The sequence below is a fragment of the Arachis hypogaea genome, chromosome 15 (genome assembly GCF_003086295.3).
Source record: "Arachis hypogaea cultivar Tifrunner chromosome 15, arahy.Tifrunner.gnm2.J5K5, whole genome shotgun sequence".
In the NCBI taxonomy this organism is placed as follows: Eukaryota; Viridiplantae; Streptophyta; class Magnoliopsida; order Fabales; family Fabaceae; genus Arachis; species Arachis hypogaea.
In genome coordinates, this window is record NC_092050.1 from 22469743 (window position 1) to 22482232 (window position 12490).

The following is a 12490-nucleotide window of genomic DNA, read 5'->3' on the forward strand; positions in this document are numbered from 1 at the left end:
AATAATTGAATCCCAATCTCTTGGCAATTCAATTTCTCTTCAACACAATCAATTGCCACTCTCGTGATCTAATTGGTCATGAGAAGAGGTGAAGTTCAATTTCTAATCCAAGGCCACACAACTTCCAGGATCTCAACTAAGGAAGGTTACATCTCACATACCAACCCAAAGTGTATTGATCAAAGAAATCATGAAAGGATGAACTCTAAACTGAGTTACATGGCTCCTTTCTCAAGTTCACCATATAATTCATGTAGATTCAACCCTTCTCTCGAATGTAGTTGAATCTTTGAAGAACAAGAGTTTCCTCTTGGATGAACCACTTGAATTGAGAAGGAAAAGAAGAATTATCAACCCATTCAAATAAACAGAGCTCCTCCCCCTAGTGAAGGTGGGGTTTAGTGAATCATAGCTCTAAATTCAACAATAAATGTAAAAGTTAAAAATTAAACTAAGTGTAGAGAAGAATGAAGAAGAAGAAGAAGAAGTATTCCTTTAAAACTGAAATTCAAAGTTGCAAGAAAAACAAAATAGAAGACGGGTGAGATGCAGAAAAAAAAGTAAAAAAGCTAGTGTAATAGTAAAAGTGTCTAAAAAGTAAAAGTAAAAGTCACCGTAAAAGTACAAACTCCTTCTCTATTTAAACTAGTCCTAAGACTCATTTGGAGATCTTCAATTGGATTAGCAATGTGGGCTTTATCCTTGTTGAATATTGGCTCAGTGGAGGAAGTGTTGCTAAACAGAAGAAACAGACCTCATTCTTCTCGCTTCTGGCCCAATGGTCTGGCGTTACTGGCAAACACGCCAGCTTTATGCACGTTGGCAACGTGCCCAAGAATTTTCTGGGCTAGGAACTTGGTGCTTGGGCGTTGCCAGCCCAAGTTGTTGCTAAACACTTGGCCCTTTCTGCCTTTTTGAACTCAGTTTTGATGCCCAAAGTTGCCTCTGGTTTGAGCTTCAATTTTGTGCTCTACTATAGACTATTATACATGGTTGGAAAGCTCTGAGTGTCAGCTTTCCAACACAACTAGAAGCACCTCAATTAGATCTCTGTAGCTCAAGTTATGTTCTATTGAAGAAGACATGGTCAGCCTGCCAGAATCGCAGGCGTTTTTGGCAAACACGCCTATGCCAACGTGCTCAGTTTCTGAGGCTCTAAATGAAGCCAGCTTTTGAAGCTTCGAATGAACTCCAATCCCATGCTATGATATATGGTTGGAAAGCTCTTGATGTCTACTTTCCAATGCCACTGAAATCACCTCATTTGGAGCTTTCCAGCTTAAGATATACTCCATTGAAGAGGGCAAGGTCAGGCTGCCAATTTTTTCTGGAGTTGTTGCTGGAGTTGTTGGCAAACATGCCAGCAACAACGTGTAAGCCTTCTCCTCCATTTTTCATGGGCGTTGTTGCCCATGTTTTTGGCAAACATGCCAGTAACAACGTGCAGACCTTCTCCTCTGGTAGCTTCCTGGCATTGCCAACTTGGTTCTCAAGTTGGCAACTTGCAATGTATCACCCTCCAGGATTGCTGGTGTTGCTGCCCAAGTTGTTGCTGGACACGCCAGTAACAACGTGCATACTTCCTGCACACACACTTGTATGTTACCAACTTGGTTTCCAAGTTGCCAACTTGCTTGTTCTTCCTTGCTCCAGGCACACACATTGGCGTTGCCAACTTGGTTTCCAGGTTGCCAACTTGCTTCATTACCTAACATAAACCAAAAGATTTTCCTCAAAGTCTTGCCATCTTATGGAATAATTTTCAAGGGAATCATTCACATCAACTTGTATATAAACTTCTTGAGTCATTTGCATGGATTATGCCAAATTTCACTTAGTTCTTGGTTCATGAATGCATGGATGAAAAGCTCACAAAATTGCTTATTTATTTCAAAGAAAATGAATGAAACTAAACTAAAACTACTTAAACTAATTAGCTAATATAGAAAAGATGCAAATGCATCACAACACCAAACTTAAACCTTGCTTGTCCTCAAGCAAGAAAAGAACTATGCAAAAAAGATTTCTTTCAATCGGAACGGGTTGAGGAGTAGCTTGTAATGCCTGAGTGAGTGAAGTGATTAGTTGACAGTGGGGTGAACTCTGAATTATATGCTCATACAAGGATTCCAGTGCTTATTAGTCCCTACATTTTGGAAGTCTTAGGTCTTAGGACTTTCATTCAAATGATATCATGGAAATCTCTCTATAGGTAATCACCTTGAAGCAGCTTATAGTTTTTGTGTCTTGGCCTTGACTCTAAGTGTCATGTCTCAAAGCGGCTCTTTAGATAAGCTTTCAATCAATACTCCCAAACCAGTTGGTTTTAAGGTATTAGGTGTTGAAGCACCCCTTAGGATTTACTTGCTCAAGCCTCTCTCTTTGACACAATTCTACCACAAGCATTTAACTAGGATAATAACTCTTTGAGTTCTTATTTCTTTCTTTTTCTTCCTAGTAATTGATGCTCAGAGCCTTTTGCCATGTTCTCTTTTTTTTTTGCTGCTTCTTGGATCAAAAGATGTTTGAGAATCTCCATAATACTTCTTTGAACTCTATTTCCTACCTATGAGCTCCCATGCAGGTTTTCACAAACATGCAACCTCAATACACAATCATATAACTAGAACCACCACTTCTCTTAATCTTTTGCTTGTCTCAAAACAAATTTTTGACTCCTCAATCATTCTTTTCAAGGAAATTTTCTCTGTTTGCAATTTATAGATCTTGAGTGTAAGCAAATTCTCAAGTGTATGGTGCTATGATGTATTTAGCATCTTAGTTATTGAACTTTTAAGGAGATTATGCTAAGCAGACAAGCAGGGGTGCAATATTGCTCTCAATCATAACAGTTTTGAATATAAGATGATCACTTAACAATACAACCTTTCGGAGTTCACTTGCTTTACTCCTTATCATCATCATTTTTGGTCTTTACATCCTTCTTTGCCTCTTTGATTGATAATGCTTAATCCTTCCAAAAATTGAAGTGACTACCTACAATGAATTTTGAAAGTTTCTTGTCCCCAAGCACTTGAGAGATGGTTAGCATGCAGGTATGCTTGTGAGTTCTTGACCTTAAATTGGTGTGGGAATACCAAACTTAGTTCCTTACCTACTTCTATATACTAACACAAGAATGCTTCTTTCATGCATGCATACTACATCATGTGCTTTAAATCTATGAGTAAATAAAATGCAGGACTAAAAGGTAAACAGATGAAATGCAGGCTTAGTCAATTTCTATGATTGTTTGGGATTTATGATTGTTCATAATTATCTCAAGAGTTACTTTGTTTTCCATGACTGTTGGTGGAACACCAAACTTAGTACCATGCATTCACCCTTAATTTTTTCTTTGTTGATACAATCACATTGGTGTGGAACACCAAACTTAATTCCTTGCAATACATAGAAGTTGAACTAACCATTTATTCTGAGAAGAGTATGAAAAAGTAGTTACCTAAGGTTGGGTTGCCTCCCAACAAGCGCTCTTTTATCGTCATTAGCTTGACGATTGTCCCTCTTTAGGGAGGATGATGATCATAGTGCCTTAATCCTTCCCCTCTCACCGTGAGCTTCCTTCCAGTATCCTTCTTGATGATTTCCACATGTTCAAGTGAGAGGATTTTGTTCACTGTGTAATATCCAGAAAAGTGTGGAGATATTTCCATTGGTTGGTAAGTTAGCATCACTTTATCCCCTGGTGAGAAGCTTTCAGTGGGGATTTTCTTGTTTCTCCATCCTCTTGGCACTTTCTTCTTGGGACTCTTTTCTTTTTCAGGAGGTAGTTCAGGTTTTGAAGCCTCAATTTTTGGAATGTCCTTGCTAAGAATCTCAAATGCTTTCGTTGTAGCTTCTCCTTTATTCTTTGAGCTTGTTGCACCACTTCTACCTCTTCCTTTCTTTTCCAACATGAGCTTATGTGCATTGGAAGTGTTTCATCAGGTGCCTCTTTCAAGTTTGGATCTATGGAATCAATCTTCATACACTCTTCCTCTTGGGTGGAATCTTGCAAATTCTTGAAGACATGGAACACTATATGCTCTTCATGCACCCTTAGCATCAATTCTCCTTTTTCAACATCTATCAATGCCCTGGCAGTAGCTAAGAAAGGTCTCCCTAGGATAATAGGAGTGTTGTCATCTTTTTCTATGTCTAAGATGACAAAGTCAGCTGGGAGGAAAAATTTGTCCACATTTACCAATACATTCTCTACAACCCCAAATGCTTGCTGAATAGATTTGTCCGCCATTTGTAGGGCTATTTTTGTGGGTTTCAATTCATGAATCTGAAGCTTCCTCATCAAAGATAGAGGCCTTAGATTTATGCTTGCACCAAGGTCACAAAATGCTCTCTCAATCATCATGTTGCCTATGGTGCAGGGGATATGAAAGCTCCCTGGGTCCTTCCTCTTTCTTGGCAATCTTTTCTGGATGATGGCGCTACACTCCCTGGTCATTACAACCATTTGTCCCTCCTTCAAGGATCTTTTCTTTGTCAACAATTCCTTCATGAACTTTGCATATAATGTCATTTGTTCAAGTGCTTCTATGAAGGGGATGTTGATGTGCAGTGTCTTGAATATCTCCAGGAATTTGGAGTATTGTTTCTCTTTGTTCTCTCCCTTGAGCCTTTGAGGGTATGGGATCATTGGTTGGTATGCTTTCATTGCCTCCTTCTTAGCTAACTTCTTACTTTGTGTGGAAGTTTCTTGCTCCTGCTTTTACTCCTTTACCTCTCCTTTTAGGCCTTCTTTGTTGTGCTCTTCTTGAGTGATGGCTTCTGTTTCCACCTTCTTTCCACTTCTCAATGTGATTGCTTTACACTCCTCCCACTTTATGGCTTTTCCTGTGTCCCTTGGGGTTGTCTTCAGTGGTACTAGGAAATGCTCGCTTCTCACCTATCTCTGTGATATGTTTAGCCATTTGTCCCATTTGTCTTTCAAGATTTTTCATAGATGCATCCTGATTTTTGAGTGTCAAGACTTGATCTTGTCTTGCCATCTCTTGAGTCTTGATGAGTTTTTCCATTAAAATCTCTAAGTTAGAGATCCTCTGAGAGTCTGGATGTGGTTGCATGGGAGGTGATGGTTGCTGGTGGAGGTTGTTTGGAGCATTGAGGTGGTTATTTTGTGAGTTGAATGGAAGTGTGGAAAGGTTATTTTGGTGAGTTTGTGAGTTGTTATGAGGTGGATGATATGTGTTTTGTGAGTTTTTGTATTGGTTAGTGTTATTGGATGAATGATTTTGGTTGTTTGTATTGCGAGAGTTATTGGAATTGTGGTTTCTCTGCCATGAATTTTGATTGTCACCCCATCTCAGGTTGGGGTGATTCCTCCAAGATGAGTTGTATGTGTCACCACAGAAATCATTTTGAGAAGAATTTGAGGTATTATGCATATATTGAACCTGTTTTTGTTGCTGCTCAACATTGCTCGCTTCATTTTGACCACATTCAATTGAAGGTTGATTTGTTGTGCTCACTGAAGCTAGTTGGAGGCCATCTATTCTCTTAGCCATCATTTTCATTTGTTGCTGGATTTGTTGGTGCATCAACTTGTTTTGTGTCAAGATCGTGTTTACTCCTTCTAATTCCAACACTCCCTTCTTTTGAACGGGTTGGCGTTGTCTCTGATGAGTATAGAAGTATTAGTTATTTGCCACCATGTCTATGAGATTCTGGGCTTCCTCAGATGTCTTCATAAATTGTAGCGAGCCTCCTGCAGAGTAATCCAGGGACTCTTGAGACTTTAGAGTTAACCCTTCATAGAAATTTTGAAGTCTATCCCATTCACTGAACATCTCAGGTGGACATTTCCTAATCAGAGCTTTGTATCTTTTCCATGCCTCATACAATGATTCCCCATCCATTTGAGTGAACGTTTGCACCTCCGTCTTCAACCTGATGATCCTCTGAGGTGGATAGAACTTAGATAGGAATTTATTCACCAGATTATCCCAAGTGTTGATACTTTCTTTGGGGAATATCTCCAGCCATTGAGATGCATTGTCCCTCAAAGAAAATGGGAACAACAGCAGCTTGTAGATATCTGGATGTACACCATTTGTCTTGACAGTTTTACATATTCTCAAAAAGACAGATAGGTGTTGATTTGGATCCTCAAGGGGACCTCCTCCATAGGAACAATTGTTTTGCACGAGAGTGATGAGCTGAGGCTTCAATTCAAAGTTGTTTGCATGAACATTGGGAGTGAGTATACTGCTCCCACAGTGTCTTGGATTTGGGAAAGTGTAAGAAGCTAGAACTCTTCTTTGAGGTGGGTCGTTATTGTTGGCAACTCCCTCAGGAGGGTTATGCAAGTTGCCCTCTATGACTTGGTCTTCTCCTTCTGAATCCTCCTCACCAATTATGCATTTTCCTGTTACTTCTCTTCTTAACCTTCGGAGGGTTCTCTCGTCTTCAGGATCAAATCTCCTTGCCTCTGACATACACAAACACACGCAAACCAACAACACAAATGAAACACTCTATTGCTAGAGTGAAGTTAAAGTTAGCGAAACAAAATATCAAACAATTAGTGGGCTATAACAAAGAAAAGAAAAATGCTTAATCTAAACTTCCATTCAGTTAATCATTGTTAATCTTTGCCAATCCCCGACAACGGCGCCAAAAACTTGATACGCAAAAATTTAAATATTAACGCACAACCGGCAAGTATACCGGGTCGTATCAAGTAATAAAACTCACTAAGAGTGAGGTCGATCCCACGGAGATTGGTAGATTAAGCAACTTTAGTTAAATGGTATATTTAGTCAAGCAAACATAGTTTTGATTTCATGAGATTTGTGATTTTTTGAACATAATTACAAAAATTTAAATGGCAAGGAATTTAAAGAACTAGAATAGAGAAAGAAAATGAAAGTGACTAACTGAAACTTAAAGTGCAAGAAACTTAAATGACATGGAAAATAAATTGCAAGAAAGTAAAGGTTGCAGAATTTTAAAAAGCAGAAGAGTAAATTGCAAGAAATAGAGAAACAGAATATAAATGGCAAGAATGATAAATTGCAAGAATATAGAAGGAAATTGGGTAGTGGGCATTCAAAGAACTAAAGAACAAAAGAGATGAGAATTAATGATGGAGAGATCATTAGGGATCAGAGATGTAAATTGTCATGAATTGATGTTACTCAATTCCTTCTCAATCATGGGTATAGATCCATGGCGGATTGTGAATAATTGAATCCCAATCTCTTGGCAATTCAATTTCTCTTCAACACAATCAATTGCCACTCTCGTGATCTAATTGGTCATGAGAAGAGGTGAAGTTCAATTTCTAATCCAAGGCCACACATCTTCCAGGATCTCAACTAAGGGAGGTTACATCTCACATACCAACCCAAAGTGTATTGATCAAAGAAATCATGAAAGGATGAACTCTAAACTGAGTTACATGGCTCCTTTCTCAAGTTCACCATATAATTCATGTAGATTCAACCCTTCTCTCGAATTTAGTTGAATCTTTGAAGAACAAGAGTTTCCTCTTGGATGAACCACTTGAATTGAGAAGGAAAAGAAGAATTATCAACCCATTCAAATAAACAGAGCTCCTCCCCCTAATGAAGGTGGGGTTTAGTGAATCATAGCTCTAAATTCAACAATAAATGTAAAAGTTGAAAATTAAACTAAGTGTAGAGAAGAATGAAGAAGAAGAAGAAGAAGTATTCCTTTAAAACTGAAATTCAAAGTTGCAAGAAAAACAAAATAGAAGACGGGTGAGATGCAGAAAAAAAAAGTAAAAATGCTAGTGTAATAGTAAAAGTGTCTAAAAAGTAAAAGTAAAAGTCACCGTAAAATTAAAAACTCCTTCTCTATTTATACTAATCCTAAGACTCATTTGGAGATCTTCAATTGGGTTAGCAATGTGGGCTTTATCCTTGTTGAATATTGGCTCAGTGGAGGAAGTGTTGCTAAACAGAGGAAACAGAGCTCATTCTTCTCGCTTCTGGCCCAATGGTCTGGCGTTACTGGAAAACACGCCAGCTTTATGCATGTTGGCAACATGCCCAAGAATTTCCTGGGCTGGGAACTTGGTGCTTGGACGTTGCCAGCCCAAGTTGTTGCTAAACACTTGACCCTTTCTGCCTTTTTGAACTCAGTTTTGATGCCCGAAGTTGCCTCTGATTTGAGCTTTAATTTTGTGCTCCATTATATACTATTATATATGGTTGGAAAGCTCTGAATGTCAGCTTTCCAACCAATTGGAAGCACCTCAATTGGATCTCTGTAGCTCAAGTTATGTTCCATTGAAAAAGACATGGTCAGCCTGCCAGAATCGCAGGCGTTTTTGGCAAACACGCCTGTGCCAACGTGCTCAGTTTCTGAGGCTCTAAATGAAGCTAGCTTTTGAAGCTTCGAATGAACTCCAATCCCATGCTATGATATATGGTTGGAAAGCTCTTGATGTCTACTTTCCAATGCCACTGAAATCACCTCATTTGGAGCTTTCTAGCTTAAGATATACTCCATTGAAGAGGGCAAGGTCAGGCTGCCAATTTTTTCTGGAGTTGTTGCTGGAGTTGTTGGCAAATACGCCAGCAACAACGTGCAAGCCTTCTCCTCCATTTTTCATGGGCGTTGTTGCCCAAGTTGTTGGCAAACACGCCAGCAACAACGTGCAAGCCTTCTCCTCCAGTTTGCATGGGCGTTGTTGCCCAAGTTGTTGGCAAACACGCCAGCAACAACGTGCAGGCCTTCTCCTCTGGTAGCTTCCTGGCGTTGGCAACTTGCAATGTATCACCCTCTAGAATTGTTGACGTTGCTGCCCAAGTTGTTGCTAGACACGCCAGTAACAACGTGCATCCTTCCTGCACACACACTTGTACGTTGCCAACTTGCTTGTTCTTCCTTGCTCCAGGCACACACATTGGCGTTGCCAACTTGGTTTCCAGGTTGCCAACTTGCTTCATTACCTAACATAAACCAAAAGATTTTCCTCAAAGTCTTGCCATCGTATGCAATAATTTTCAAGGGAATCATTCACATTAACTTGTATATAAACTTCTTGAGTCATTTACATGGATTATGCCAAATTTCACTTAGTTCTTGGTTCATGAATGCATGGATGAAAAGCTCACAAAATTGCTTATTTATTTCAAAGAAAATAAATGAAACTAAACTAAAACTACTTAAACTAACTAGCTAATATAGCAAAGATGCAAATGCATCAAGTGTTAAAAAAAATTATATCCTCATTTAACTAAAAAATTCTTTTTATCCACATTTTAAGGTAATGAATGGTTAAATTAATCAAAAATGCTATTTGTACAACAAAATCAACCACCAATGTATTTATGTATAAATGCATATGTAGTTTAATTTATTTTCAATGTGTATTTATATTCTAGCATGTATTTTATACTAAAAACTTATTTTGGTTGCTGATTTTAGTGTACAGATGGTATAACTCTTAATTTATCTACATGTTTTCAAATAATGCATAACAATAATTAATTCTTGGACCAGGAAAAAGTACCATGATACCAAAGCAGAAGCAGGCAACGACATTATTCTCCACGGAGATGGCGGCGAGAGCGGTGGTGCCGACGTGGCCCGCAAGGAGCTGAGTGACGGCGCCAAGAGAGTACTGGCAAAGGGAGGTGAAGATGGCTGGGCCGGCCAGGTACCACAGCTTCTTAGACTCAATGAAGAACTCTCTGATGAAATCTCCCAGGCTTGTTATACAAGGGATGTCACTAGATTCTGCTCTGAAAACTTCCGTGTCTCTCGCTGTGACTGGCAGTGTTCATCATCACGGTTCTCCATCACCATGAATGATAATGAATTCTTGTTAATAATGATATAAACAAATTAACAGTATATGTAGCATGTGTGGCTATGTATATGTATGTGATAAGTGCTATCATTCTTTTTTAATTAATGTCATTTCATGGCATAATTAGCATATTTAAAGATTCTAGATTATTTCTGATGCCTGAGTTATATATATACTTCTTAATTTTTACTGTAAATTAAATTAACATTGAAACAGAACTCTCGGCAACACCAATATTCCATGTTTAATTGGGGGGACAAATTCAATATCCCCATACTCTTTCAATCGTATATATTTGGAGATAAGCCTCAATGTAGTTCCTGAAGTTGCACTCGAGCCTCATAGTAGTCCCTGAACTTAAAAGTTCCTCAGAGTCATCCCCAAACTTGCACTCCGGGACTCAAAGTGGTCCTTCCGGCAATTTCAGCACACGTGGCGCAACCGGAAAGCTTAGCTGACAGCGTTGGTGACACGTGGGACTCACAACGGCTAGCTGAAGTGGCAGAGTAAACTCTTCCGACTCAATTTAGTCCCTCAGGTGAAGTTAAAACCCTAATCCCCTTTTTTGAAGGCCACATTGTTCACTCTGCTGTCTCTTCATCGGTGATGTGTTCTTCTGTTCTCTCTCTCTGAAGCCCGAAGGTTATGGCTAGCACGAGCAATGCAGCTAGAAGCTCGAACAACCCACGATCGTTTGGAAGCATCATGAGAAGAATGAACAGAAATAGAGAAGCTCGTTTGCCAAAAATGAAAAAAAAAATCATGGGAAGCCTGGTTTCTCTGAAAGAGGTAAGCCAAAAATGAAAAAAAATGTGGTTCCTCTGTTTTTTGATATTGTTGTTAATCTAATATTCACAAAAGTTCAGGCCGTTTTTTTCGATTGTAATTGGTGGGTATGAATGCCTCTGTTCTGTTCTCTGTGCTAGGGTTTGATCACTACTGGCTTTCGTAGTGGTTTGGCCAAGAAAATTGTAGAGTAGGAGCGTTTCTTGTGTTTTGATGATATAAAAACGTGTTCTTTATGTGTTAAAGTTTACTGCTCTTAGTGGAGGAGTTTTCAAACTGTTAATGTGTTTCAAGACAATGACTCTGATCAATGAATTTGTTAAACAGAGTTTGTATGATCACAGTAGAAGTAAAGATCTTTTGGGAGTTGAAAATTTTTTTAACTCTGATAATGGATTCTGAATTTGACTGATTTACCTAATTGCCTTTCTTTGTATTGAGTTGGTTTAGTTAAAATGAATGTAATATGTAATGCTGTTTAGTTAAACTGAGTGTGTGATTATAAAGGATTCTTGCATACATAAGTTAGAGTAATATAAAGTAATAAGTTTTGCAATTGCTAATGAAGTTAACTTAGCTATTGGAATAGTCAAATTATTTGATGAATTTGGTCTGGACTAGTGGATTAGTTGTGGGAAAGGGTATGTAAATTTGAATGGTTTGATCCATCAAGATTGAAGTTAGTGTCTAGAGAACTGCTATCCTTAGTTACACCAAAATAATGTTCTTGATTTCACACTTTCTTATGTTCACATGACACAAATCATTAGCAACATGATCAAAATAAAGGTGAAATATCATATAATTTAACAGTTAACAACTAACAAAGTTAGGCACTCTATTCAATACCCCGGTCCACAATAACCTTTTCTAATAAAAATTTTGAAAAAAAAAGCACAAAATAATAGAAGACTTAACTTATATTGTTAATTTGAATATAGTGATAATATAGCACAGTGAAATATTAGAGAGAGAAGGAGAAGTAGAAAAGTAAGGGAGTGGTGCTTTTGTTGCCAACTGTCAAATAATGAAAAAGAGAGAGTGAAAGTGATGATGAAATGGTAGAAGAAGATTAGGACTGAATCAATGCTATGATCATTAACTACTATTTACCATTACTATTTCTAGATGGTTTTTCTTATTTCATCTCCACCTTCAGGTGTTGTATATTATTTTATTGTTTTTTAACCTCTCTAGTTAGTGATTACTTTAGCTCCAAATTTGGCAGATTTTCTTTATTTCTGTGTGCCTTTTTTTGTTGGTAGTAAGTTGTAGTTGTATATATATATTTCCCTCAGTTGCAAAAAAAAAAAAAAGGGTCTTAGTCTTGGGTTTTGTGGGGAACTACACGGAGAGTGAAGTTTGGTGCCTGTCCTTGTGATTTATTTGCCAGTTTGATTTAAGGCACATATTGCTGATTATATATGCTGAATTAATCCTGGACTGATTATATGATGTTAATACACTGGGCTGGTGTCTATATATGCAGAATTAATCCTGGACTGATTATATGCTGCATAATGTTCTGTCAATCTATTGTTACTCATTTATCCTGTTCTGCATAATGTTTTGTAACAGTGCTGTGTAGGGACTAGTTTGATGTCACTTACATAAGTCTAGGGACTAGTTTGATGTCACTTGAACAAGTCCAGGGACTATTTTGATGTCACTTATATAACTGTAGGGACAGTTTTGCTGCCTGAAAACAACTATCTGACCCCTTCTTTGGTATCTGAAACAGGGCCTTATAAATGCAGTTAAGGAGGTTTTTCCAGATGTCCATCACAGATTCTGTGTTTGGCATCTGTGGAAGAACTTCAATAAGCAATGGAAGGATCTCCAGCTTAGAGGGCTACTTTGGGATTGTGCAAGGTGTACTAGCCAAGATGGCTTCTTTGATATCAT